This window comes from Rattus norvegicus, chromosome 3 (genome assembly GCF_021556685.1).
Source record: "Rattus norvegicus strain SHRSP/BbbUtx chromosome 3, alternate assembly SHRSP_T2T, whole genome shotgun sequence".
NCBI classification, from domain to species: domain Eukaryota; kingdom Metazoa; phylum Chordata; class Mammalia; order Rodentia; family Muridae; genus Rattus; species Rattus norvegicus.
Window position 1 is genome coordinate 138,432,214 of NC_141536.1, and position 26,882 is coordinate 138,459,095.

At 42.2% G+C, this 26,882-nt stretch overlaps 2 pseudogenes; one reads left to right on the top strand and one right to left on the bottom strand.

Moving 5' to 3' along the window:
- Positions 1–14,323: 14,323 nt before the first annotated feature.
- On the top strand, positions 14,324–14,962 carry LOC148006563 (sperm motility kinase Z-like; annotated as a pseudogene).
- Positions 14,963–16,335: 1,373 nt separating this feature from the next.
- LOC148006564 (galactokinase pseudogene) lies at positions 16,336–17,519 on the bottom strand (annotated as a pseudogene).
- Between the last annotated feature and the right edge of the window lie 9,363 nt (positions 17,520–26,882).

Sequence of the window (26,882 nt, forward strand, 5' to 3'; positions counted from 1 at the left end):
ATTTTCAAATACTGACTCTGCAAAGCAAACAACTAGTACTTGACAAGACCTGATTAGGTTTGACAAGCAGTCTCCATGAGCCTCCTGTGGAATCTGCTAGGAAAAAGACAGTTCTTAAAGTCTTGGATGCCAGTCTGAGTGATAATCCATTTTTATTTAAAGACAATGTTTGCCCCATTCTGTTATAGAAGTTCTATCACTGAGTTAGTTAGATTTTTTTTTTCTGTGACCAGACATCATGATCATAGCAACTCTTACAAGAGAAAACATTTAATTGGGGTTGGCTTACCCTTCAGTACTTTAGTCCATTATCACAATGGAGGGAAGCATGGTGGCATACAGACAGACAGAGTGCTGCAGTGGTAGCTGAGAGTCATATATCTGGATCTGCAGACAGCAAGAAAGTGACCATAAGCCACTATATCTGGTTTGAGGTTTGGGGATCTCAAAGTACACCCTCAATATACACTTCCTTAATTGACACCACAGTTACTTCAAAAAGTCACATCTGCTAGGAGTGCCATTGCTTATGGGGGTGTGGGGGTCATTTTTATTCAAGCCAACTGAGTCAGACACTCAGACGGAAACTTATTCACATACATACAAAGAGGGGAATATAGGGAAGCACTCTGTGGAAACTATTCTGGATATTAAGATGGGGTAATATTCTTCAGTAAGCAAGTTCTAAAAACCTGGGTAACCTGCTTCATATGCTTGCTGACTCTATATGATAAGAAGGACAGGTCAAAGCTGTGGACCATCTCAGGACAGAAGTAAGTGAAGGAGACATCTCTCACTGTTTCTATTGGGTGAAAAAGAAATTATCCTGTTGCTGTTGGATACAGTAAAGGCAATGCACCTTGTCTAAGTGCACTCTTCTCATGTGGGAACTACCAAAGATAAGTTATTTCCAAGACGACCTAACATTGCCATGAATTTGACATATATATATATATGTATATATATATATATATGTATATATATATATATATATAAATGTGAAGACACATTCATTTATTACTTGGAATAAGGAGGAAATAATTAAGCATTTTAATTTTGTTACATGTTTTTTTTCTTTTCTTTTTTTTATTGAAATTTTATTTATATTTCAGATGTTATTCCATACCCTGGTTTCCCGTTGAGAAGCCCCCTATGCCATCATGCATGCCCCTTTCTATGAGGGTTTCACCCTTCCAAACCACTCCCTTCCTGCTTCCCCCTGACATTCCCCTATGCTTGGGGGGGTCCAGCCTTAGCAGGACCAAGGGCTTGTTCTCCTATTGGTGCCCAACAAGGCCATCCTCGGCTACATATGTAGCTGGAGCCATGGGTCTGTCCATGTGTATTCGTTGGGGAGTGGTTTAACCCTGGTTGGTATTGTTGTTCTTATGGGGTTGCAAACCCCTTCAGCTCCTTCAAACCTCTCTCTAACTCCTCCAATGTGGACCCCATTCTCAATTCAATGGTTTGCCACTAGCAATTGCTTCTGTATTTATTCTGCTCTGGCTGAGCATTTCAGGAGACAGCTATATCAGGCTCCTGTCAGCACACACTTCTTGGCTTCATCAATATTGTCTAAGTTTGTGGCTGTATATGTATGGGCTGCATCCCCAGGTAGGGCAGTCTCTGGATGATCATTCCTTCAGTCTCTACTCCAAATTTATTGTGCATATCTCCTTCTATGAATATTTTTATTCTCCCTTCTATGAAGGACTGAAGTGTCTGCACATTGGTCATCCTTCTTGTGCTTCATGTTGTCTGTGGATTGTATATTGGGATGTTCAGTTATCAGTGAGTTCATACCGTGTGTGTTTTCCTGTGATTGGATTACGTCAGTCAGGTTGACATTTTCTAGTTCCATCCATTGGCCTGTGAATTTCATGAAGTCATTGTTTTTGATAGCTGAATAGTACTCCATTGTGTAGATATATGACTTTTGCTCTATCCTTACCTCTGTTGAAGGGTATCTGGGTTCTTTCCAGCTTCTGGCTATTATGAAAATGTTTCTATGAACATAATGGAGTATGTTTTTGTTGTATGTTGGAGCATCATTTGGGTATATGCACAGGAGTGTTATAGCTGGGTCCTCAGGTAGTACTATGTCCAATTTTCTGAAGAATCTCCAGATTGATTTCGAGAGTGGTTGTACCAGCTTTCAATCCCACCATCAATGGACAAGTGTTTATCTTTCTCCACATCCTTACCAGCATCTATTATCATCTGAGTTTTTGGTCTTAGCCATTCTGACTGGTGTGAGGTGGAATCTCTGGGTTGTTTTGATTTACATTTCCCTGATGACTAAGGATTTTGAACATTTCTTTAGGTACTTCTCAGCCATTTGATATTTCTCAGCTGACAATTCTTTGTTTAGCTCCGCACCCATTTTTTTAATAGGATTATTTGACTCTCTGGATTCTAACCTCTCGAGTTCTTTGTAAATATTAGATATTAGCCCTCTATCAGATATAGGATTGGTAAAGATCTTTTTCCAATCTGTTGGTTGCCGTTTTTGTCATAATGACAGTGTCCTTTGCCTGACAGAAGCTTTGAAGTTTTATGAGATCCCATTTGTCAATTCTTGATCTTAGAGCATAAGCCATTGGTGTTTTGTTCAGGAAATTTTCCCCAGTGCCCATGTGCTCCAGGCTCTTCCCCACTTTTTCTTCTATTAGTTTGAGTGTATCTGGTTTCATGTGGAGGTCCTTGATCCACTTGTACTTAAGCCTTGTACAGGGCTATTGTTTAATATTTTAAAAACGTTTCTTTTGTGTCTTCTTGACACATTAATTATTGGTTTTTTTTCATTTCCAGAAGTTTGCACATTTCTTTTTTTTTTTATTAACTTGAGTATTTCTTATATACATTTCAAGTGTTATTCCCTTTCCCGGTTTCCGGGCAAACATCCCCCTCCCCCCTCCCCTTCCTTATGGGTGTTCCCCTCCCAACCCTCCCCCCATTGCCGCCCTCCCCCCATAGTCTAGTTCACTGGGGGTTCAGTCTTAGCAGGACCCAGGGCTTCCCCTTCCACTGGTGCTCTTACTAGGATATTCATTGCTACCTATGGGGTCAGAGTCCAGGGTCAGTCCATGTATAGTCTTTAGGTAGTGGCTTAGTCCCTGGAAGCTCTGGTTGCTTGACATTGTTGTACTTTTGGGGTCTCGAGCCCCTTCAAGCTCTTCCAGTTCTTTCTCTGATTCCTTCAACGGGGGACCTATTCTCAGTTCAGTGGTTTGCTGCTGGCATTCGCCTCTGTATTTGCTGTACTCTGGCTGTGTCTCTCAGGAGCGATCTACATCCGGCTCCTGTCGGTCTGCACTTCTTTGCTTCATCCATCTTGTCTAATTGGGTGGCTGTATATGTATGGGCCACATGTGGGGCAGGCTCTGAATGGGTGTTCCTTCAGTTCTGTTTTAATCTTTGCCTCTCCCTTCCCTGCCAAGGGTATTCTTTTTCCTCATTTAAAGAAGGAGTGAAGCATTCACATTTTGATCATCCGTCTTGAGTTTCGTTTGTTCTAGGCATCTAGGGTAATTCAAGCATTTGGACTAATAGCCACTTATCAATGAGTGCATACCATGTATGTCATTCTGTGATTGGGTTAGCTCACTCAGGATGATATTTTCCAGTTCCAACCATTTGCCTACGAATTTCATAAACTCGTTGTTTTTGATAGCTGAGTAATATTCCATTGTGTAAGCCAGAATACAGCAAATACAGAGGCGAATGCCAGCAGCAAACCACTGAACTGAGAATAGGTCCCCCATTGAAGGAATCAGAGAAAGAACTGGAAGAGCTTGAAGGAGCTCGAGACCCCAAAAGTACAACAATATCAAGCAACCAGAGCTTCCAGGGACTAAGCCACTACCTAAAGACTATATATGGACTGACCCTGGACTCTGACCCCATAGGTAGCAATGAATATCCTAGTAAGAGCACCAGTGGAAGGGGAAGCCCTGGGTCCTGCTAAGACTGAACCCCCAGTGAACTAGACTATGGGGGGAGGGCGGCAATGGGGGGAGGGTTGGGAGGGGAACACCCATAAGGAAGGGGAGGGGGGAGGGGGATTTTGCCCGGAAACCGGGAAAGGGAATAACACTTGAAATGTATATAAGAAATACTCAAGTTAATAAAAAAAAAAAAAAAGAAAAAAAAATATTCCATTGTGTAGATGTACCACATTTTCTGTATCCATTCCTCTGTTGAAGGGCATCTGGGTTCTTTCCAGTTTCTGGCTATTATAAATAAGGCTGTGATGAACATAGTGGAGCATGTGTCTCTTTTATATGTTGAGGCATCTTTTGGGTATATGCCCAAGAGAGGTATAGCTGGATCCTCAGGCAGTTCAATGTCCAATTTTCTGAGGAACCTCCAGACTGATTTCCAGAATGGTTTTACCAGTCTGCAATCCCACCAACAATGGAGGAGTGTTCCTCTTTCTCCACATCCTCGCCAGCATCTGCTGTCACCTGAGTTTTTGATCTTAGCCATTCTCACTGGTGTGAGGTGAAATCTCAGGGTTGTTTTGATTTGCATTTCCCTTATGACTAAAAATGTTGAACATTTCTTCAGGTGTTTCTCAGCCATTCGGCATTCCTCAGCTGTGAATTCTTTGTTTAGCTCTGAACCCCATTTTTTAATAGGGTTATTTGTTTCCCTGCGGTCTAACTTCTTGAGTTCTTTGTATATTTTGGATATAAGGCCTCTATCTGTTGTAGGATTGGTAAAGATCTTTTCCCAATCTGTTGGTTGCCGTTTTGTCCTAACCACAGTGTCCTTTGCCTTACAGAAGCTTTGCAGTTTTATGAGATCCCATTTGTCGATTCTTGATCTTAGAGCATAAGCCATTGGTGTTTTGTTCAGGAAATTTTTTCCAGTGCCCATGTGTTCCAGATAGTTTGCACATTTCTTAGGGATTTATTTGTTTTCAGTTTTAAATTAATAAAACTTAGAATATTGTGCTCAGATTGTAGTCCCCAACTTATATGCAGTTGTTATCAGTCCCTACCTCCATTCTGTGAGGTAAAAACAGTCGGTACATAAACAGGCTGAGATGGAATTTAGGGAAACAACACCCTTTACAATAGTCACAAATAATATAAAATACCTTGGTGTGACTCAAACCAAGCAAGTGAAAGATCTGTATGACAAGAACTTCAATTCTTTGAAGGAAGAAACTGAAGAAGATCACAGAAGATGGAAAGGTCTCCCAAGCTCCTGGGTTGGCAGAATTAATATGTAAAATTGGGCATTGTGCGAAAAGCACTGTATACCTTTAGAAGACAGGCGAACCCTGAACAATCCATAAAGTACAAATCTAAACATTTCATAAAGGGCAGGTCACAGCAATAGAGATTGGGCATATGGGGGCATTGGTGAGCCTTAGGTCACTACACAGGAGGGCACTGTCGGGGTCCTTGAAATGCATTCCTTTAGATAATGTTAAGACAGCCCTGCTGTGAAGACAGGGCTCCTGGTGACCTCAGGAACTGATGGAGACATGATTGCTGCTCTCCCTCCTGGATAGGAGAGGCTGTCTGAGACTAGTGGAAAAATACTAGCCCTCACAGGATCCCATCAAAATTCCCAAGCAGCACACACTGTGCCTCAAGGCAAAAGTAATACCCAGGGTTGGGACTGCAGAGTTGACATCAGGCCACCAACACTTAGGGGTGTACCAAATGGCACTCCCCAAGAAGAAACCATAGCCAGGAACCACCACATTGTACTTCTGTGTTGGGAAATATGTCCAAGGCTTATTCCCAAAATGACATCATAGAAGATACCATGCTGGGTGCTGGATCTTGGGCTGTGCCCCAGGCAGAGCAGTATCTATCAGGTACTATCACATTTTGACTGTTTTAGGCCCAGTACTCTGGTAGCCCACACACTGCCCCCTAAAACATGTCTGGAATCCTGGACACCAGCTATGAGATGACTGTAGGTCAGGCCTTGAGTCAGGGGGCCACACCAATGATCCAGTGATGGCAGTAGTAGTATCGAGGATGCAAAACTTCCTTTTATGGAAAACTCAGTACCCAGGTGCATGTGCAGCAGGAACAGAGGCCATCTAGAACATATAAATGATATGAGGGGAGGAAACAGATGTCCCACTTCCACTGCAGTCCCTCCCATGTCACAATGGGGACTTTTTTCTGTTCAAATAAAATTATAGTTCATTCTATTATATATCCCCCTCCCATCAGTGGCCCACTTCTTTCTGCCTGCAGCTTTTGATTTTTCCTGCCTGGAACTTATGTCTAGTGCATATAATTATTTGTAAATCACATGAACATCTTAGTTTCCCTACATGAACATATTTCGTTCCCCCCAAGAGCCTTATAATGCTGTCTTCTTGCAAATCAACATTGTACCCCACAAACCCTAGATTACACTCCATTTTTTTTAATTTTTAATTAGATATATTTCTTTAGGTTCATTTCAAAGGTTATTCCCCTTCCTGGTTTCCTGTCCATAAGCCCCCATTTCCTTCCCTCTCCCTCCCCAATGTGGGTATTACCCCTATACTTCTCCCTTATTGCCCCCCCATATCCCCCTGCACTGGGGTCCAACTTCGGCAAGACCAAGGGCTTCCCCTTCCACTAGTGACTCAACAAGGTTATTCTCTGCTACATATGCAGTTGGAGCCCTGGGTCAGCCCATGTACAGTCTTTCTGTAGTGGTTTAGTCCCTGGAAGCTCTGGTTGGTTGGCATTGTTGTTTGTATGGGGTTGCAAACTCTATCAACTCTTTCAATACTTCCTCTAATTCCGCCCAAGGGGGTCCTATTCTCAGTTCAGTGGTTTGCTGGTAGTGTTGACCTCTGTATTGGACATGCTCTGGATGTGTCTCTCAGGAGATATCTATATCCAGTCCATTTCAGCAAGCATTTTTTTTAGTTTCATCAATCTTATCTAATTCTGATGGCTGTATATATATGGGACACGTGTGTCAGGCCCTGAATGGCCATTCCTTGAGTCACTGCTATAAACTTTGCTTCCATACTCCCTCCTATGGATATTTCCCCCTTTTAAGGAGGAGGGGGAGCATCTACATTTTGGTCATCCTTCTTCTTGACCTTCCTGTGGTCTGTGGATTGCATCTTGGGTAATTTGAGCTTTTTGGCTAATATCCACTTATCAATGAGTTCATACCAAGTGTGTTTTTCTGTGATTGAGTAACCTCACTCAGGATGATATTTTCTAGTTCATTCCATTTGCCTATTAATTTATGAAGTCATTGGTTTTGATAGCTGAGTAGTACTCCATTGTGTAGATGTACCACATTTTTTTGTATCCATTCTTCTCTTGATGTGTATCTGGGTTCTTTCCACCTTATGGCTATTATAAATAAGGCTACTGTGAACATAGTGGACCATGTGTCTTTGTTGTATGTTAGAGCATCTTTTGGGTATATGCCCAAGAGAGGTATAGCTGGGTCCTCAGACAGTGGAATGTCCAATGTTCTGAGGAACCTCCAGATTGATTTCCAGAATGGTTCTACCAGTTTGCAATTCCACCACCAATGGAGGAGTGTTCCTCTTTCTCCACATCCTCACCAGCATCTGCTGTCACCTGAGCTTTTTATCTTAGCCATTCTGACTTCTGTGAGGTAGAATCTCACTGTTGTTTTGATTTGCATTTCCCTGATGACAAAGGATGTTGAACATTTCTTTAGGTGCCTTTTGGCCATTTGATAATCCTCAGCTGAGAATGTTTTGTTTAGCTCTGTACTCAATTTTTAATAAGGTGATTTGGCTCTCTGGAATCTAACTTCTTGAATTCTTTGTATATTTTGGATATTAGCCCTCTATCAGATATAGTATTGGTAAAGATCTTTTCCCAATCTTTTGGTTGCCATTTTGTCCTAATGACAGTGTCTTTTGCTTTACAAAAGCTTTGCAGTTTTGTGAAGTCCCATTTGTTGATGCTTGATCTTAGAGCATGAGCCATTGGTGTTTTGTTCAGGAAATTTTCCCCAGTGTCCATGTGTTCAAGACTCTTCCCCACTATTTCTTCTATTAGTTTGAGTGTATCTGGTTTGATGTGGAGGTCCTTGATCTACTTGTACTTAAGTTTTGTACATGGTGATAAGAATGGATTGATTTGCATTCTTCTATATGTTGACCTCCAGTTGAACCAGCACCATTTGTTGAAAATGCTATCTTTCTTCCATTGGATGGTTTTAGTTCCTTTGTCAAAGATCAAGTGACCATAGGTGTGTGTGTTCATTTCTGGGTCTTCAATTCTGTTCCATTTATCTACCTCCCTGTCTCTGTACCAATACCATACAGATTTATGACTATTTCTCTGTAATACTGCTTAAAGTCAGGGATGGTGATTCTCCCAGAAGTTCTTTTATTGTTGAGTATAGTCTTCCCTATCCTGGGTTTTTTGTTATTCCAAATGAATTTGCAAATTGCTCTTTCTATCTCTATAAAGAATTGAGTAGGAATTTTGATGGGGATTGCATTGAATCTGTAGATTCAAGTAGTATATTGAATATGTAGTGAGAGAGTGGGCAGCCTTGTCTAGTCCCTGATTTTAGTGGGATTGCTTCAAGTTTCTCTCCATTTAGTTTAGACTGCACCCTCTGAACCAGAGTGCTGGGAGTAGCCATGAGTAAAGTGTCAGCCTTTCTTTACTTACTGGTGGATTATGTATTCAGGCCCCTGCCATTTGTTCCAGAGAAAGGCCCATAAACTGGGAATGAGCCAGAACATGGAAGAAATTACCCTAGTGTCAAAAGTCTGAGGTTCTAGGAAGACCTTAAAGCCATCAACTCTTTAAAGCACTCAAACTAACAGATGTGTAAAAAGAAACAAACAAAACAAAAAAAAAGCACAGAAAAATGCCAGTCACAATTAATGCTTGTCAAAACCTGTGTGTACAATAAGGGTTGGGATCCATGAATGCCTTCTCCACACACCCACATGACTAGGCACAGGAGCATTAGGGATAGGTCTAAAAATGCAGAATGTGTAAACCTGTCACCATAATACTCAGGATCTTGAAAAATATGGAGAATTACTACCAGCCAGTCTATGTTTGACAAAACCAGCCTGCTTCTAAGAAAGAAGGGGCCATTTATGTCAAGATGGGTAAAATGGGAAGAGAATATGTGGAGGAATGGAAGCCACAAAGGGAGGAAAATATTGGATAGAGGAACCTAAAATAGGAAGCTAAAATGATGGAAGATGATGATTTAAAACTGGAAATGAGCCAATGTATAGCAAGAAGTCAGAGATCTACTGCAGGCAATGAATGTGGTGGTTTATTCTGAATTACCTAGGTTTGGGTCACCTGGGCTACTAGTATAATGAGATGATGTATCAAGAAATAGTGGTGGCATTTTGCAGTGATAGTGGACAATAAAATTTATTCTGAGGACTGCACCTGGGACCAACCCTGTGTCACAGATCTCTGTACCCAGATCCCACCAGGAGAGAGTTGGGCTACCAGGATTGCTGACACACCACTTCTCCTCAAAGGAAACTGCCTGGAACCCTCAGGACACAGGCACCTAAGAGCAATCTGGGATACGATCCTGACAGTTTCCATATGTTCCCTGAGCTGACACAGTACCACAGCTCTCTGTACCCAAATCCAGCCAGGAGAGAGCTGGTCTCTCAGGAGTGCTGACACACAGGCTTACAGGAGGATCAAGCTGCTGTCAGAGACAGCTAGACAAGCTAACACCAGAAATAACTAGATGTGGAGAGATAAGTACAAGAACTGAAGCAACAGAAAGCGAGGCCACTTGGCATCATCAGAACCCAGTTCTCCCACCACAGCCAGCCCAAGATACCCCAAGACACTGGAAAAGCAAGACTCTGATTTAAAATCACATCTCATGATGACGTTAGAAGACTTTAAGAAGGACATATATAACTCCCTTAAAAAAAACACAGGACAATACAGGTAAAAAGGTAGAAACCCTTAAAGAGGAAACACAAAAATTCCTTAAGGAATTACAGAAAAACACAACCAAACAGGTGAAGGAATTAAACAAAACCATCCAGGATCTAAAAATGGAAATTGAAACAATAAAGAAATCACAAAGGGAGACAACCCCAGAGATAGAAAACCTAGGGAAGTGATGAGGAGTCTAGATACAATCATCACCAACAGAATACAAGAGATAGAAGAGAGAATATCAGGGGCAGAAGATACCATAGAAAACATTGACACAACAATCAAAGAAAATGCAAAAACACAAAGTGTCCAAGAAATCCAGGATACAATGAGAAAATCAAACCTAAGGATAATAGGTATAGAAGAGAGTGAAGATTCCCAAATTAATGGGCCAGTAAAACATCTTCAACAAAATTATAGGAGAAAACTTCCCTATCCTAAATACAAGAAGCCTACAGAATTCCAATTAGATTGGACCAGAAAAGAAATTCCTTTCATCCCATAATACTCAAAACACCAAATGCACTAAACAAAGAAAGAATATTAAAAGCAGTAAGGGGAAAAGTTCAGGTAACATATAAAGGCAGACCTCTGAATTACACCAGACTTCTCAACAGAGACTATGCAAGGTAGAAGATCCTGGGCAAATGTTGTATAGACCCTAAGAAAACACAAATGCCAGCCCAGGCTGCTATATCCAGGAAAACTCTCAAGTGACATAGAAGGAAAAACCAAGAAATTCCATGACAAAACTAAATTTACACAATATATTCCCACAAATCCAGCCCTACAAAGGATAATAAATGAAAAACTCCAATACAAGAATGGAAACTAACCCAAAAAAAAGATAACCATACAAACACAATTCTATCTTCGACAACAAAAGTAATAAGAATTAATAATCATTGGTCCCTAATATCTCTCAACATCAATAGACTGAATTCTCCAATAAAAAGACATAGACTAACAGACTGCATAAATAAACAGGATCCAGCATTTTGTTGCATACAGGAAATGCACCTCAGTGACAAAGACAGATACTTACTCAGAGTAAGAGGGAGGGAATTTTTTTTTCAAAACAAATGGTTCCAACAAACAAGCTGGAATAGCCATTATAATACCAAATAAAATTGAATTTCAACTAAAAGTTATCATAAGAGATAACTCAGGACACTTCATATTCATCAAAGGAAAAGTCCAAGATTAATTCTTAATTTTGAATATATATGCTCCAAATGCAAGGGCACCAACATTCATAAAAGAAAATTTACTAAAGCTCAAAGCACACATTGCAACTCAAACAATAATAGGGGGTGACTTCAATACCCCACTCTTATCAATGTAGAGATTCGACTCAATTCTTCATAGAATTAGAAAGAGCAATTTGTAAATTCATTTGGAATAACAAAATCCCAGTGTAGCAAAAACTTCTCCACAATTAAAAAACCTCTGGAGAAAATCACCATCCTTAACCTCAAGCTGTATTACAGACCAATAGTGATAAAAACTGTATCGTATTGGTACGGAGACAGATAGATCAATGGAATATAGAACTGAGGACAAAAAATAAACCCACACACCTATGGTCACGTGATCTTTGCCAAAGGAACAAAAAACAGCCAGTAGGAAAAGAAATAGCATTTTCAACAAGTGGTGTAGAATCATCTGGAGATCAGCATGTAGAAGAATGTAAATAGATCCATTCTTACTGCCTCGGACAAAGCTCAAGGACAAGTAGATCAAGGACCTCCACATAAAACCGAATACACTCAAACTAATAAAAGAGAAAGTGGGGAAGAGCCTCAAACACATGAGCACAGGGAAAATTTTCCTGAACAGAACATCAATGGCTTATGTTCTAAGATCAAGAATCGACAAATGGGACCTCAAAAAAATTGCAAAGGTCAGGCAAAGATCCACTGTCATTAGGACAAAATGGGAACCAAGAGATTGGAGAAAGATCTTTATCTACCTTACATCTGATAGAGGGCTAACAACCAATATATGCAAAGAACACAAGAAGTTAGACTTCAGAAGAACAAATAACCCTACCAAAAATGGATTATTGAGCTGAACAAAGACTCTCAATTAAGGAATATAGAATACCCAAGAAGCACATAAAGAAATGTTCAACAACCTTAGGCATCAGGGAAATGCAAATCAAAAGAACCCCAAGATTCTACCCACACCTGTCAAAATGACTAAGATCAAAATCTCAGGTTACATCAGATGCTTGCTAGGATATGGAGAAAGAGGAACAATCCTCCATTTTTAATTGGATTGTAAGCTGGTGCAACCACTCTTAAAATCAGTCTGGTGGTTCCTCAAAAGTTGAACATAGGACTTCCTGACTCAGCTATACCACTCCTAGGCATATACCCAAAAGATGCTCCAACATATAACAAGGACACATGCTCCACTATGTTCATAGTGGCCTCATTGATAATAGCCAGACACTGAAAAGAACCCAGAAGCCCTTCCACAGAGGAAAGGATACTAAAAATATGGTACATTTACGCAATGGAATACTACTCAGCTCTTAAAAACAATGACTCCATGAAATTCACAGGCAAATGAATGGAACTCGAAAATGTCAACCTGAGTGAGGTAACCCAATCACAATACAACACGCAAGATATGCACTCAGTGATAAGTGAATATTAGTCCCAAAGCTTGGAATACCCAAGACACAATTTACATACATTCTGAAGATCAAGAAGAAGAAAGACCAAAGTATGGATGCCTGACATAGCTGTCTTCTGAGAGGCTCTGCCAGAGCCTGACAAACACAGAGGCAGTTGCTTGCAGCTAACCACTGAACTGAGAATGAGATCCACATTGAAGGAGTTAAGAGAAAGGACTGAAGGAGCTGATAGGATTTGCAACCCCGTAAGAACAATACAAATATGAACCAACCATAACTCCTTGAGTTCCCGGGGACTAAACCACCATCCCGAGAGTACACAGGGATGGATCTATGGCTCTAGCTGCATATGTAGAAGAGGATGCCTTTGTCAGGCATCAATTGAAGGAGGGACCCTTGGTCCTGTCAAGGCTTGGTGCCCCAGTGTAGGGTAATGTCAGAATGGGGAGGTGGGAGGTAATAGGTGGGTGGAGGTGCACCGTCACAAAAGCAGAGGAAGTGGGGATAGTTTCTGGAGGGGAAACCAGGAAATGGAATAACATTTGAAATGTAAAAAAAAAATCCAATAACAGAAATAAATGTAAAAACAACTTGAGGTACAGCTACAGAAGCTGCCAAGCGACTGCACCTCCTTTTCTACCTCAGCCTGGGACCCCTGTGAGGTAACTCAGCAGGAACTGCCAGGGCAATGACACTTACCCTCCAGACTTTGCCTGCCATCAGAGTGAGGTAACACCACAGGGGCTGCCATGGGGGCAGACGTCCTTTCCACACTCCTGAAGAGCTCCATGACTGTGTCCCAGAACCTAAGCTGAAGCATCCTGTGGCCTGAAAGGACTTCCCATCCTGAACAATGGACCATGTGTAGGAACAAACCGGGTGAAGCAAGCAATTAAACCAAAAAACAAACCTGAGTAATCACTGAGCAAGAAAAGTCACCAGATCCTGAACAGAAAAGCCACCCAACTCTGATCTCCATAAGATCAGGACACAAAATTCCAGCAATCCTGATCTTGGAAATTTGTACCCTTAGAATTGTTTGCCCACTAGGAAATCCAATTTAACCCTTGACTGCTGTTCAATTTGCTGTTGCTTGTAATTGGTGCAGAGTCCCCACCCCAGATGTTTTTCTTCCCCCCAAATCTCCTATGTGAATTTTACTGTGCTTTTACACATCTGGTTGGAAACACACACACACACACACACACACACACACACACACACACAATGCTTTCCCTTCATAATAGATGTCTTAGGTAAGTTCATCAATGTGTTCTCCTTTGAAATGGGGATCCTTGTTCTCCTGTAGAATTTGTTGTCTTCCATTGTCCTTGCTTTCTTTCTGCTCTGAGCTTCTTCCTTCTTTCCATCCACTGTGTTTGTCTTTGCTTCGTTCTGGTTTCCCTGTGCCCTGGAGCCACAGCCAGACTCTTCTTTGGAGGTATCTCTGACTTTTAATCTTAGAATCTCTAGTAGTCAGCTTTGCTAGAAGAAATTTTAATTTGTGTTTCCTGCCAACTATCCTCACTGTAGTTCCTGGTGACTCTGACCAAGAGGACGGAAGTGTGACGATGTCGATAGAACTCAAGGCCAGTTACAAGGAAAGGAACACCCTGGTACTGGATTACTACATCCTGGCACCCTAGATGAAGGTTCCTTTGAACAAGGCAAAGTGGCTCTCTACCTTCTGACTCAGACTCTGGTAGCCATCAAGATATTGGAAAAGATCACAAGTATAGACTTATTAGTCATCTCTGAGATTGACCTCATGAAATTAGTATACCATAGTCCCATAATATAGCTTCTACAGGTCATTGAGACCTTGTGATGGAATATGCAACCCAGGGATCCCCGAGGAACTACATCAACAAGTATGGGCGTCTGCAAGAGGAAGAGGCACGTAGCATATTTAGGGAGCTCTGTCCATCAGCTATATCCATAGTCAGAATATTGCCCACCCTGACTTCAAGGCTGAGAACATCTTATTGGATTGGGAGGGGCATGTGAAACTCACTGAATTTTGTTTACATAAAAGATTGGCCTCTGAGGAAAAGTTCAAGGGCTTTTGTGGCACAGCACAATACTGTGCTCCTCAAGTGTTCTGTCACACACCATGTGATGTCCTTCCAACTGACATATTGAGCCTAGGACTCCTATTATATTATTTATATTATATATATATTTTCCTCCCATTTAGAGAAATCAAAAGATTGCTTTCCAAGATAAAGAAAGAAATCCTATCCTGGAGCTGTTGGACCCCATATCACCTCTCCCCAGAGCTTCAAGACCTATTGAAGAGATTAATGAAAATAAACCCCACGATGAGACCATCCATCAAAGATATAATGACACACCTATGGCTGTGCCATGTTCCAGACACATTGAGTTCCTCAGAGGAAATTCCTAGAGAACCAGAGCCCAACATTGCCTTTGGGATGTTTGTGATTGGATACAACATTCAAGAACTCAGATATACTTTGAGGGAGTGGAAGTATAGTCATGCCATGGCAACATACTTGACTATCAGAAGGGAGTCGACCTAGCAGGCACAATTGAATCACTATGGAGGCCAGGGTGGTACACTGGACCCTACAACAGCTTCCAACCTTCCTCTGCCTGCAAGGAGGTTAACCAGTGCCCTGAGCCTTCCTACCTTCTCTTTCTCTGAGGTGCTTGGAAATGGGGGGAAAGGGTGTAAGAGGAGGCACAGTATGCCTCCCTCCCTTTTTTCAATTAAGAATAGCTTCCTAGAAAACACCTCCCCACTGCAGGGGCTTATGCCTCACTTCGGAAAAGGGACATTCAGGCAGAATGAGGGCAGCATCAATTCCACAATTTCATCATCAAGGAAAGGAAATGCAACAAAAACTACAACAACAACAACAACAACAATGACATCATCAGGAACCACTTGTTCACATCCTCACAAAAGTCAACCTTTGAAAACACACAAGATGTGGTCACTGAAAGCTCTGAGTCCTCAGAGACAAATAGCAGCATGTCCTCTTGGGAGTCCAAGACCAGAAGCCTCTTCCTCAGTAAGAAGATACAGGAAGAGAATCCAGGCAAGTAATTCTTAGAAGACAGCACCTGGGCCTCCAGGGAAACAGACCATCAGGAGCAACTACGAAGGCAGTGCCAGGGTATGCCCAGAGTCTCTCTGAGCAGGTTAGGCTGGAAGGGCATGAAGAAGATGATTCCCAAATCCTTAAGAAGATTGTCTTGCTGCCTCCAAGTGACAAATATCAAAATCATGGCAGCCACTGTAGAGTGCTTCAGAGACACAGGCTAAGTCAATTAGCTGGGATGTGATGGGAAAGGATACACTCTGGTTCTTTCTTCCATTAAAATAACCTCAGCATTCACATTGAGGAGTTTGGTGACATTGTATCTATCATGGCAGAGAGAAAATCCCATCCTTTCCCCTCTCCTATGACCAGTCCTCCAAAACTTGAGCTACCTGTAGACAGCAGAAGATAGTGGCCCAATGCTAGGCAAGGATGCTGGAGACGGTTGGAAAGGGATCCATGGTGCACTCAGGAAGGATCAGCCTGAGGGCCCATGTCAACACAGGACCAGCACAGCCAACCATAAGTCTGGCCGATTTCTACTAAGATTTCTTTTCCTTTTCTTTTTCTTTTCCTTTTTCTTTTTCAACACCGTAAACGGCACATGTTTATTAAACACCCAGACACAGGAGGAGGATGCCTGATTCAGGGCTGAAGTACCCACCAGCTGCCTCTGCCTAATGCCTGTGGTTATATAAGTCACAGGGACACCTCACAAACTCAGCACCTGAGCTCCATCGGCAGCATGAGAGAGGTAGAAGGTGGCTGTCCCACTTTCCTGCTCCTGTAAGTGATGCTTGACAAGGGGGGCAGCAGAGGCCTCCAGCAATGTGACAGTGCAGCCACCAAAGCTAAGGCCTGTCATGCAATTGCCATAAATCCCAGGTACAGAGAGCGAGTCCTCAACTAATCGGTCCAGCTCAGGACAGCTCACGCCATAGACATCCCTGAGTGAATAGTGACTGTCCACCATGAGACCCCAAAGTCCCTGAGTCTCATCGATTTAGAGCAGTTGCTGCGTGGCCTGTTCTCCAGATCTCACCTACTACATGTAAGGGCTGCCAGAAGCCCTCCTTGCTCATCAGCTCTCTGCCTGCCTCAAGCTCCTCCATCCGCACCTCTAGAAGGCTCACCTTGCCCAGGGCCTGGGCCATTTCTTCATACTGGCGTCAATGAATCTGGTACTTGCTGGAGCCCAAGGAATGGCGGACATTGGAGTTCGTGGTGAGCACAGCCAGCTTAGGGTCTGATAGTAACACCACGCTCTTTTCCATGGACCTGCAGTCAATGAGTAGCAAATAGCCTTTCTGCCCCAGCAGTGCGATGACTGGTTCATGATGCTACAGGGCACCCCAGCGAAGCTGTGCTCAGTCCTTTGACTAACCCGGGCCCGGGTTGCTATTGCCAGTGAGTCTGGGCAGAGCTGCTGGAGGAAGGTGTATGTGGCGACTTCCAGAGAAGCTGAGCTGGAAAGTCTACCCCACCCTACCCCAGGGACACTGAGCTGACCTCCACTGCATTGAAACCAGAGAGGGACAAAAGCTGGGTAATATTGAATCACTCCCTTGACATAATTGTCCCACTGTGGGATTCAAAGCTCCAAGGACCACTGAGCTGAGGTCAGTGGGAATAGCAGTTGCTGGGGTTCTTCTTCATCTTTGGAAACGGTGAGGAGAGAAAGAAGCCCATCTGCCCGCGGGCTCCAACCAGCAAGTTCACAAGCTCCAGAGCCATGGGCAGTCCCAGGACCTGGTTGTAGTCCCTGTACTCCTCGTTGTGGTTGACATGGCCAGGCGCCAACACTGCCAGCACTTGCTCGGCTCCTAACTCGTCCATGAAGGCCCGCCAGACCCTGGCCAGCACCTCCACCATCCAGGGCAGTCTCCAAACAGCCATGATGCTCATCTGCAGCTGACACACCGCCCGGCGGGAAGCTGGGGTTCTACTAAGATTTATGTGTCTGTTGCGAGTGCTGTCAGAGACCCTGTGGTCCCTGGAGGATGATAGCAGAGGGTGGAGAGGAGCCTGCTGAGGATGCACACAGGAGCAGGGAGGAGAGATCCAGGAATTTCAGGTGGCTGTGTGTTAGTCAGGGGGAAGCTCTGTCCATATCTCAAGCTTAAACGAGAGGCACAATGTTTTTCCCTGAAGTCTGGAGGATGAATCAGAGAAGAAAGTCTGGGTGGTGTTCCTTCTGCCTATCCCATAGAGGAGCTCCACACTGGGCAGCCGTCAAACAATAGCTGTGGTCCAGTGCACTGCTCTTCACAGCATTCAGAAGCTTGGAAAAAAGCATCCATGGAGCACTGGTGATTACCAAGGCAACTGAGAATAAACGCCAGGCTACAGAGAACCCTCGTGCACAGTGAGGACATCAGCTCAGCTGCCTGTCTTCAGGTGTACCTGTAAGCTGAGAAGACAGTGGTCCTGGAGGCAGAGGAAGGAACCCAGAGGAACATGTTCCATGTGTCCGAAAGATATGCATGACCAGGTTAAGGCAGCAACAAAACTGAGAAGCAGTAAAAGTGCATCTGGAGTCCCAAGTGAATTCAGAGGGGCAGAGACTGCTCAGCCCCACAGTTCTGCTGCAGTCCTCCATAGCATCCTGGGTAATGCTCAGATCCTGAGAGGTATCCAGAGCCTTATAAAGCTACCAGCTCTAGTCTCTGGTTGTGCAGATTACATTCAAACTTGAGTCATTTGATGGGTATTCTTCATCTAGCGGGACACACACACACACACACACACACACACACACACACACACACAGAGTGACTCACATACAAACAGACACATGCACAGTGGAGAATAATGAAGATTCCTTGAAGTGGATGGAATCCTCAACAAACAAGGTAATTTCATATTTTGAGAGATGCCTTCTTCTGGAAATAATCCTCCAAGTTAGTTTTGTTTAGTCTCCACACCCTTCTGATACATCAATTCCCTATTCTACTGCTTTCTAGAAGTCATGGGAAGCCAGGATGTGCCTCGTTCCCCATTTTGGCTCAGAGTATGCAGTCCTGTGCAAGGTGAGGCTTAACTATGATCTGTCATTTGAGGAGATCCAAGATGAGGTCTGAAGTGCTTGCCTCTAGAGTCCAGAGAAGTTGCTGGTAAGAAGGATTGCATGGGCAGGGAAATGATGGTAAATAGATGAGATCCCCTGATATGACAATGTGGGGTTTCCTCTGGGTAGCCCATTGTTATATGCCACATTCCCACCAAGTAGAAAGACCCAGAGAACCTCAAATATGTTAAAGAGGAACTGGATTCCTCTATCTCCTTACCCCACTCTATTGAAAATTGGTGTATATTGTTCAGATTTAACATAAAGGTGGTTAATGGCATGTGTATGTCCTTGCTCCCTGTGTAATCTCTGCTGCTGCTGCTGCTGCTGCTGCTGCTGCTGCTGCTGCTGCTGCTGCTGCTGCTGCTGCTGCTTCATTGTTTTTTCCATTGAAGTTTGGGAAGGGCCAAGAGATTCTGAAGCCATTCAATCCGCATTCAAAAGCCGTGTGCTCATCAAACTACAGAACACACCAGTAACATCGCTCAACACAGAACAAGGCTTGCAGCCAGCCTCACCTGCAGCGATGTGGGAAATGGCCACCTTTTTGAGCACAGAAAACCTGAGTGGAAGAGTACCACCCACAGCAGAGACATCACCTCATGCCTGCAGAAATGCTCAGTTCTCAAAGGACTCCACGTTTTAAAGCTGTGTCATTGCCGATATTAGGCATTGTGTGTCTGGGTGATTATTACCCTCCCATGATGTCGACAGAGAGCTGGACTGCATGCTCTGCCTGCAACAGAAGTGTTACCAAGAAACACACACAGCAACCTGGAATAACCCTCTGTTTCTGCAAAGGAAGGATTATTATTTTGTCTTCAAAATAAATGTTGAGAGCTTCAGCTGCCCAATGCCTCCCCTAATTCTTGATACATCATCTCTTCCTACTAGTAGATGAACAGAACTGGCAATTCACGAGACTCTACCACATTCATTGCCTGCAGTACAGCTCTGACTTCTTATTGTTTTCCACTGGCTCATTTCCCTGATTTTACACCAACATCTGCCAATCATTTTAGCATCTCTTTTTAGGTTGCCTAATTTCTTTTCCTTTTTTTATTGGATATTTTTATTTACATTTCAAATGTTATTCACTTAGCTGGTTTCCCGGACATAAGACCACCAACCAATCTCCCCTCCTCTTCTTGTGTAAGGGTGTTCCCTCTCCAACCACCTCTCTACTTCCTGCCCCTACCCCAACTTTCCCCTACACTGCAGGGTCCAGCCGTGGCAGGACCAAAGGCTTCTCCTTCCATTGGTGCCCAACAAGGCCATCCTCTGCTATATATGCAGCTGGAACCATGGGTCTGTTCGTGTCTAGTCTTTGGGTAGTGGTTTAGTCACTGGGACTTTTGGTTGGTTGGTATTGTTGTTCTTACTGGGTTGCAAATCCCTGCAATCCTTCAATCCTTTCTCTGACCCCTCCAAGGGGGACTCCATTCTCAGTTCAATGGTTTCCTGCTAGCATTCACACCTGTATTGGTCATGCTCTAGCTGTGCCTCTCAGGAGACAGCTATATCAGGCTCTGATCAGCATGCACTTGTTAGCTTCATCAATATTATCTAGTTTTGCTGGATATATACATATATATTGTTTTGCTGGAGATATATATATATATATATATATATATATATATATATATAAGTTATATACCAATGTGGGGCAGGGTCTGAATGGCCATTCCTTCCATTTCTGCTCCAAACTTTGTCTACATATCCTGTTCTATGAATGTTTTTGTTACTTCTTTGAAGAAGTAGTAAAGCATCCCCACTTTGCTCATCCTTCTTTAGCTTCATGTGGTCTATGGATTATATCTTCGGTAATTCTAGCTTTTGGGCTAATATCCACTTATCAGTGAGTGCATACCATTTGTCTTTTTCTGTGATTGGGTTACTTCACTCAGGATGATATCTTCTAGTTCAATACATTTGCTTATGAATTTCATGAAGTCATTGTTTTTGATAGCTGAGTAGTACTCCGTTGTGTAGGTGTAACACATTTTCTGTATCCATTCTTCTGTTGAAGGGTATCTGGGTTCTTTACAGCTTCTAGCTTTTACAAAGACTGCTATGAACATGGTGATACATGTGTCTTTGTTTTATGCTGGAGCAGCCTTTGGGTATCTGCCCAGAAGTGATATAGCTGGGTCCTCAGGTAATGCAGTGTCCAGTTTTCAGAGGAATGTCCAGACTGATTTCCAGAGTGGTTGTACCAGTTTGCAATCCCACCAACAGGGGAGGAGTGGTCCCCTTTGTCCACATCCTCGCCAGAGTCTGTTGTCACCTGAGTTTTTGATCTTAGCCATTCTGACTGATATGAGGTGGAATCTCAGGGATGTTTCAATTTGCATTTCCCTGATGTCTAAAGATGTTGAACATTTCTTTAGGTACTTCTCAGCCATTCGATATTCCTCATCTGAGAATTCTGTGTTTAGCTCTGTATCCCATTTTTTGTTTTTTCATTTATATTTGTTTATCTTTTATTGGATACTATTTTATTTACATTTCAAATGTTATTTCCTTTCCCGGTTTCCAGGACATTAGCCCCCTATGACATCCCCATCCCCTTCTTCTATAACGGTGTTCCCCTCCCCATCCAACCCCCTTTCCCCCACCTCCCCAACATTCCCCTACACTGGGGGTCCAACCTTAGCAGGACCAATGGCTTCTCCTTCTATTGGAGCCCAACAAGGCCATCCTCTGCTACCTATACAGCTGGAGCAATGGGTCAGTCTATGTATAGTTTTTGGGCAGTGGTTTAGTCCCTGGGCGCTCTGGTTGGTTGGCATTGTTGTTATTATGTTTTGCCAACCTCTTCAGCTCTTTCAATCCTTTTGTTAATTCCTCCAAGGCGGGTATAATTCTCAGATCAATGGTTTGCTGCTAGCATTCGCCTCTGTTTGACATGCTCTGGCTGTGTCACTCAGGAGAGATCTGTAACTGCTTCCTGTCGGCATGCACTTCTTAGCTTCATCAATCTTATCTAGTTTTGGTGGCTGTGTATGTGTGTGTGTGTGTGTGTGTGTGTGTGTGTGTGTGTGTGTGTGTGTGTGTGTGTGTGTGCCACATGTGGAGCAGGCTGTGAATGGCCAGTCCTTCTGCCTGTGCTCCAAATTTTGCCTCCATATCCCCTATTTCTGTTCTACCTTTTTGGAAAAAGTGAAGCATCTGCACTTTGGTCATCCTTCTTGAGCTGTGTGTAGTCTGGGTGATTGAAGCTTTTGGGCTAATATCCACTTATTAGTGAGTGCATACCATGTATGTTTTTCTGTGATTGGGTTACCTCATTCAGGATGATATTTTCTAGTTCAATCTATTTGCCTATGAATTTCATGAAGTCACTGTTATTGATAACTGTATAGTACTCCATTTTACCACAATTTCTGTATCCATTCCATTGTTGAAGGGCATCTGGGCTCTTTTCAGCTTCTGGGTTTTAAATAAGGCTGGTATGATCATAGTGGAGCATGCGTGTTTACTGTATGTTGGAGCAGCTTTTGTGTATTTGTCCAGGAAAGATATAGCTGGGTCCTCATGTAGTGTAATGTCTAATTTTCTGAGGAACCTCCAGACTGATTCCCAGAGTGACTGTACCAGTTTGAAATCCCACCAACAAATAAGGAGTGTTCCTCTTTCACCATATCCTCGTCAGCATCTGTTGTCACCTGTGTTTTTGATCTTAACGGTTCTGACTGGTGTGAAGTAGAATTGCAGGGTTGTTTTGATTTGTGTGTCCCTGATGACAAAGGATGTTGAACATTTCTTTAGCTACTTCTCAGCCATTTGATTTCCTCAGATGAGAACTCTTTGTTTATCTCTGTACCCCATTTTAATAGGGTTATTTGGCTCTCTGGAGTCAAACTCTTTGTATTCTTTGAATATTTTGGAGAGTAGCCCTGTATCCGACGGAGGATTGGTAAAGATCTTTTCCAAGTCTGTTGGTTGCCGTTTCACCCTAATGACGATACTCTTTGCCTTGCAGAAGTTTTGTCATTTTATGAGGTTCCGTTTGTTGATTCTTGCTCTTAGAACATAAGCCATTGATGTTTTCTTCAGGAAATTTTCCCCAGAGCCCATGTGATGGAGACTCTTACACACTTTTTCTTCTATCAGTTTGAGTGTATCTGGTTTTATATGGAGGTCCTTGATCTACTTGGATTTAAGCTTTGTCCAGGGTGATAAGAATGGATCTATTTTCATTCTTCTACATGCTGACCTCCAGTTGAACCAGCACCATTTGTTGGAAATGCTATCTTTTTTTCCATTAAATGGTTTTAGCTCCTTTGTCACAGATCAAGTGAAAATAGGTATATGGATTCATTTCTGGGTCTTCAATTCTATTCCACAGATCTATCTGCCTGTCTCTGTACAAATACCATACAGTTTTTTTTCTTTCTTTTTTTTGTTTTTTTTTTTCATTTTTGGGTTTTTTTTCTTGTTTGTTTGTTTGTTTTGTTGGTTGGTTGGTTTTTTATCGCTACTGGGCTGTAATACTGCTTGAGGTCAGGGATGGTGATTCCCCCAGAAGTTCTTTTATTCGCTCTCCTGGGTTTTTTGTTATTCCAAACGAATTAGCAAATTGCTATTTCTAACTCTATGGAGAATTGAGTTGGGATTTTGATGGGGATTGCATTGAATTTTTGGATTGTTTTTGACAAAATGTCCATTTTTACTATATTAACCCTGCCTATCCATGAGCATGGGTGGTCTTCCCATCTTCTGAGATGTTCCTCAATTTCTTTCTTCACAGACTTGAAATTTTTGTCATACAGATCTTTCACTTGCTTGGCTAGAGTCACAATGAGGTATTTTATATTATTAGGGACTATTTTGAAGGACTATTTGTCATTTTCCTAATTTCATTTTAACCTGTTTATTCTTTCAGTAGAGGAAGGCTACTGATTTGTTTCAGTTAATTTTATATCCACCCACTTTGCTGGATGTTTATCAGGTTGAGTAGTTCTCTGGTGGAACTTTTGTGGTCATTTAAGTATACTATCCTATCACCTGCAAATAGTGGTATTTTGTCTTCTTCCTTTCCAATTTGTATATCGTGTCTTCCTTTCATTGTCTGATTCCTGTGGATAGGACTTCGAGTACTATATTGAATAAGTAGGAACTAAGTGAGCAGCCTTCTCTAATGGAATTGCTTCAAGGTTTTCTCCTTTTAGTTTAATGTTAGCTACTGGTTTGCTGTATATTGCTTTTACTATGTTTAGTTATGGGCCTTGAATTACTAATCTTTCCAACAGTTTCATCTTGAAGGAATGTTGAATTTTTGTCAAGTGCATTCTCAGCATGTAATGAAATGATTTTGTGGTTTTTTTCTTTGAGTTTGTTTATATAGTGGATTACATTGATGGATATCCACACATTGAACCATTCTTGATTCCCTGGTATGAAGCCTACTTGATCATGATGGATGATTGTTTTGATGTGTTATTGGATTCGGTTTGTAAGAATTCTATTGAGTATTTTTGCTTGATATTCCTAAGGTAAATTGGTCTGAAGTACTCTTTCTTTGTTGGGTATTTGTGTGGTTTAAGCATAAGCATAATTGTGGCTTCATTGAAAGGATTGGGTAGTACTCAGTCTGTTTCTATTTTGTGGAATAATTTGGACAGTATTGATATAAGGTCATCTATGAAGATCTGATAGAATTCTGCAGTAAACCCATCTGGTCCTGGACTCTTTTTGGTTGGGAGATTTTTAATAACCTTCTCTATTTCTTTAGGAGTTATGGGGTTGTTTAGATGGTTTATGTGATCCTATTTTAACTTTGGTACCTGGTATTTTGCTAGAAAATTGTCCATTTCCTCCAGATTTTCCAGTTTTGTTGAATATTGGCTTTTGTTTTAAGATCTAATGATTTTTTTAATTTCCTCAGATTCTGTTGATATGTCTCCCTTTGCATTTCTGATTTTCTTAATTTGGAAACTGTCTCATTGCCCTCTGGTTAATCTGACTAAGGGTTTATCTATCTTTTCTTTTCTCAAGGAACCAGCTCCTGGTTTTGTTGTTTCTTTGTATAGTCCCTTTTATTTCTCTTTTGTTGATTTCAGGCTTGAGTCTGATTATACCTTGTTTTCTACTCCTCTTGGGTATATTTGCTTCTTTTTGTTCTAGATCTTTTGGGTGTGCTGTCTAGCTGCTAATGTATGCTCTCTCCTTTTTCTTTTTGGAGGCAGTCAGAGCTAGGAGTTTTCCTCTTAGCACTCTTTTCATTGTGTCGTATAAGTTTGGGTATGCTGCGCCTTCATTTTCATTAAATTCTAAAAAAATCTTTAATTTCATTCTTTAGTTCTTCTTTGCCCAATTTATCTTTGAGCAGAGTGTTGTTCAACTCCCATGTGTATGAGTGCATTCTGTGTTTTTGCTTTTTTATTGAAGTCCAGCTTTATTCCATGGTGACCTGATAGATGCATTGCATTATTTCAGTCTTCTTATTTCTGTTGAGGCCTGTTTTGTGACCAATTATATGGCCAATTTAGAGAAGATACCATGAGGTGCTGAGAAGAAGGTATACACTTTTGTTTTAGGATGAAATGTTCTATAAATATCTGTTAAATTCATTTGGTTCATCACTTCAGTGAAACTAACTGTTTATGTCTCTGTTTAATTTCTGTTTCCATGATCTGTCCATTGATGAGAGCAGGCAGGGTCTTCAAATCTCCTACTATTATTGTGTGAGATAAAAGACCTCTTTTATTTCGGACAGATCTGGGAACAGAAAGGTGCACCTTGGTTTGTGTGACCTGAAGCCTTCACTCAGGTTGCTTGGTGCAGAACAGTTAGTCTTACCTCTGCTCCCAGGTGTGTAGTCACTTCTGGCAGCTGGCTTTCAGTTTTTGGTGCAGGCAGAAACCCGAAGGATCCTGCCACTGACTGCTCCTAGGTCACTGCGCCAGGAGAGCAAAGAGGGCACTAGGCAGTTTCCTCTTGGATCAGGAATGTGGGTAGAAAGTAGTTGTTTCCTCTGAGCTCTCAGGATTATTAGCACCTCTGAGGATCCAGCACTCTGCCCCCAGGATTTGGGTGCAGGGAACTGTGGGACTGGCTCAGTTTAGTTCCAGGGGCAGGCAGAGAAAATCAGGTTCCTGCCACTGACATGCTCCCACATTCCTGTATCTAGAGGCCACTAGCCAAGTTAATCTTGGTCCAGGAATTTGAGCAGGAGTGGCAGTCTCCCGCTGAGCTATCAGGATTGTCCTCACTTTTGGGAAGATTGCTCTATTCAATATTTTCCTCCTTTCTTGATTCTTTTCCTGAGCATATTCCTCTCTCAATTTACTTTTCTTGATGTAAATGTCAGAATCTCTTGGCACTGTCTTTCTCTGAAGCATGTTGCTAATGTGAAGGCAGGCTGGCCAGTAGTAACATCTTTTTCTGAATCCTGGGTGCTGTGCTGACAGATTTGTACCTCTTGCATTTTTGGCCCTAATTTGTAAAATTTTTCTTCCTATACATGTGTCCTGAACAACCATTCCACACGTTCAAACCCTTATCATAAATGCATGTGTTGACATATTCACAAACATTTACTATGACTAGAATTTTTCTGTACTTTTTTCTTTACATGACTGGTGACTTCATTTCCTTAAGGAGTTGATAGCTTGAATATGTTCTCACGAGACATCTTTGGTGTGGAGAACCTTTGATCCAGTGTCACTCTCACACCCAGTCTATATCTCTCCTTCTGAAACAACAGGGAGGGGCCTAGTTGTGCACATCCTTCAGAGTGATCTTAACAAGCATGACACTTTTATTCAGAGGCCCCTCTATCTACTCCAGTTAAGAGCTTGTAGCCTGGGGCTGGTTGGATGGAATGTTCATTCATTCATTCACGAGATGACAGTGTTATAAGGGTCTGGGGTGGATGTACTATACCCTTGAGATGAAACAAATTTCCTAGACCTAGGTCTATGCAGAAAATGTAAAAGTTGCAAGCAAAGAGAGGTGGATGGCTGTTGTGGGGAATACATGGTACAATAATAAACTGAAACTTTATTTGAACACACAAATAGTCCCCAGAGGGTCGTAGAAGAAACTGCAGACAGAAGTGGCTGTCCTTTTCTCTCCAACTAATCTTTAATATGCTCTAAAGTACCTCTGTTCCTTCTACACATGAGAATGGTTCATAGATAATGAACCTTACCTAAAGGGAAGAAGTTTGAGCTCTGTGGATACTA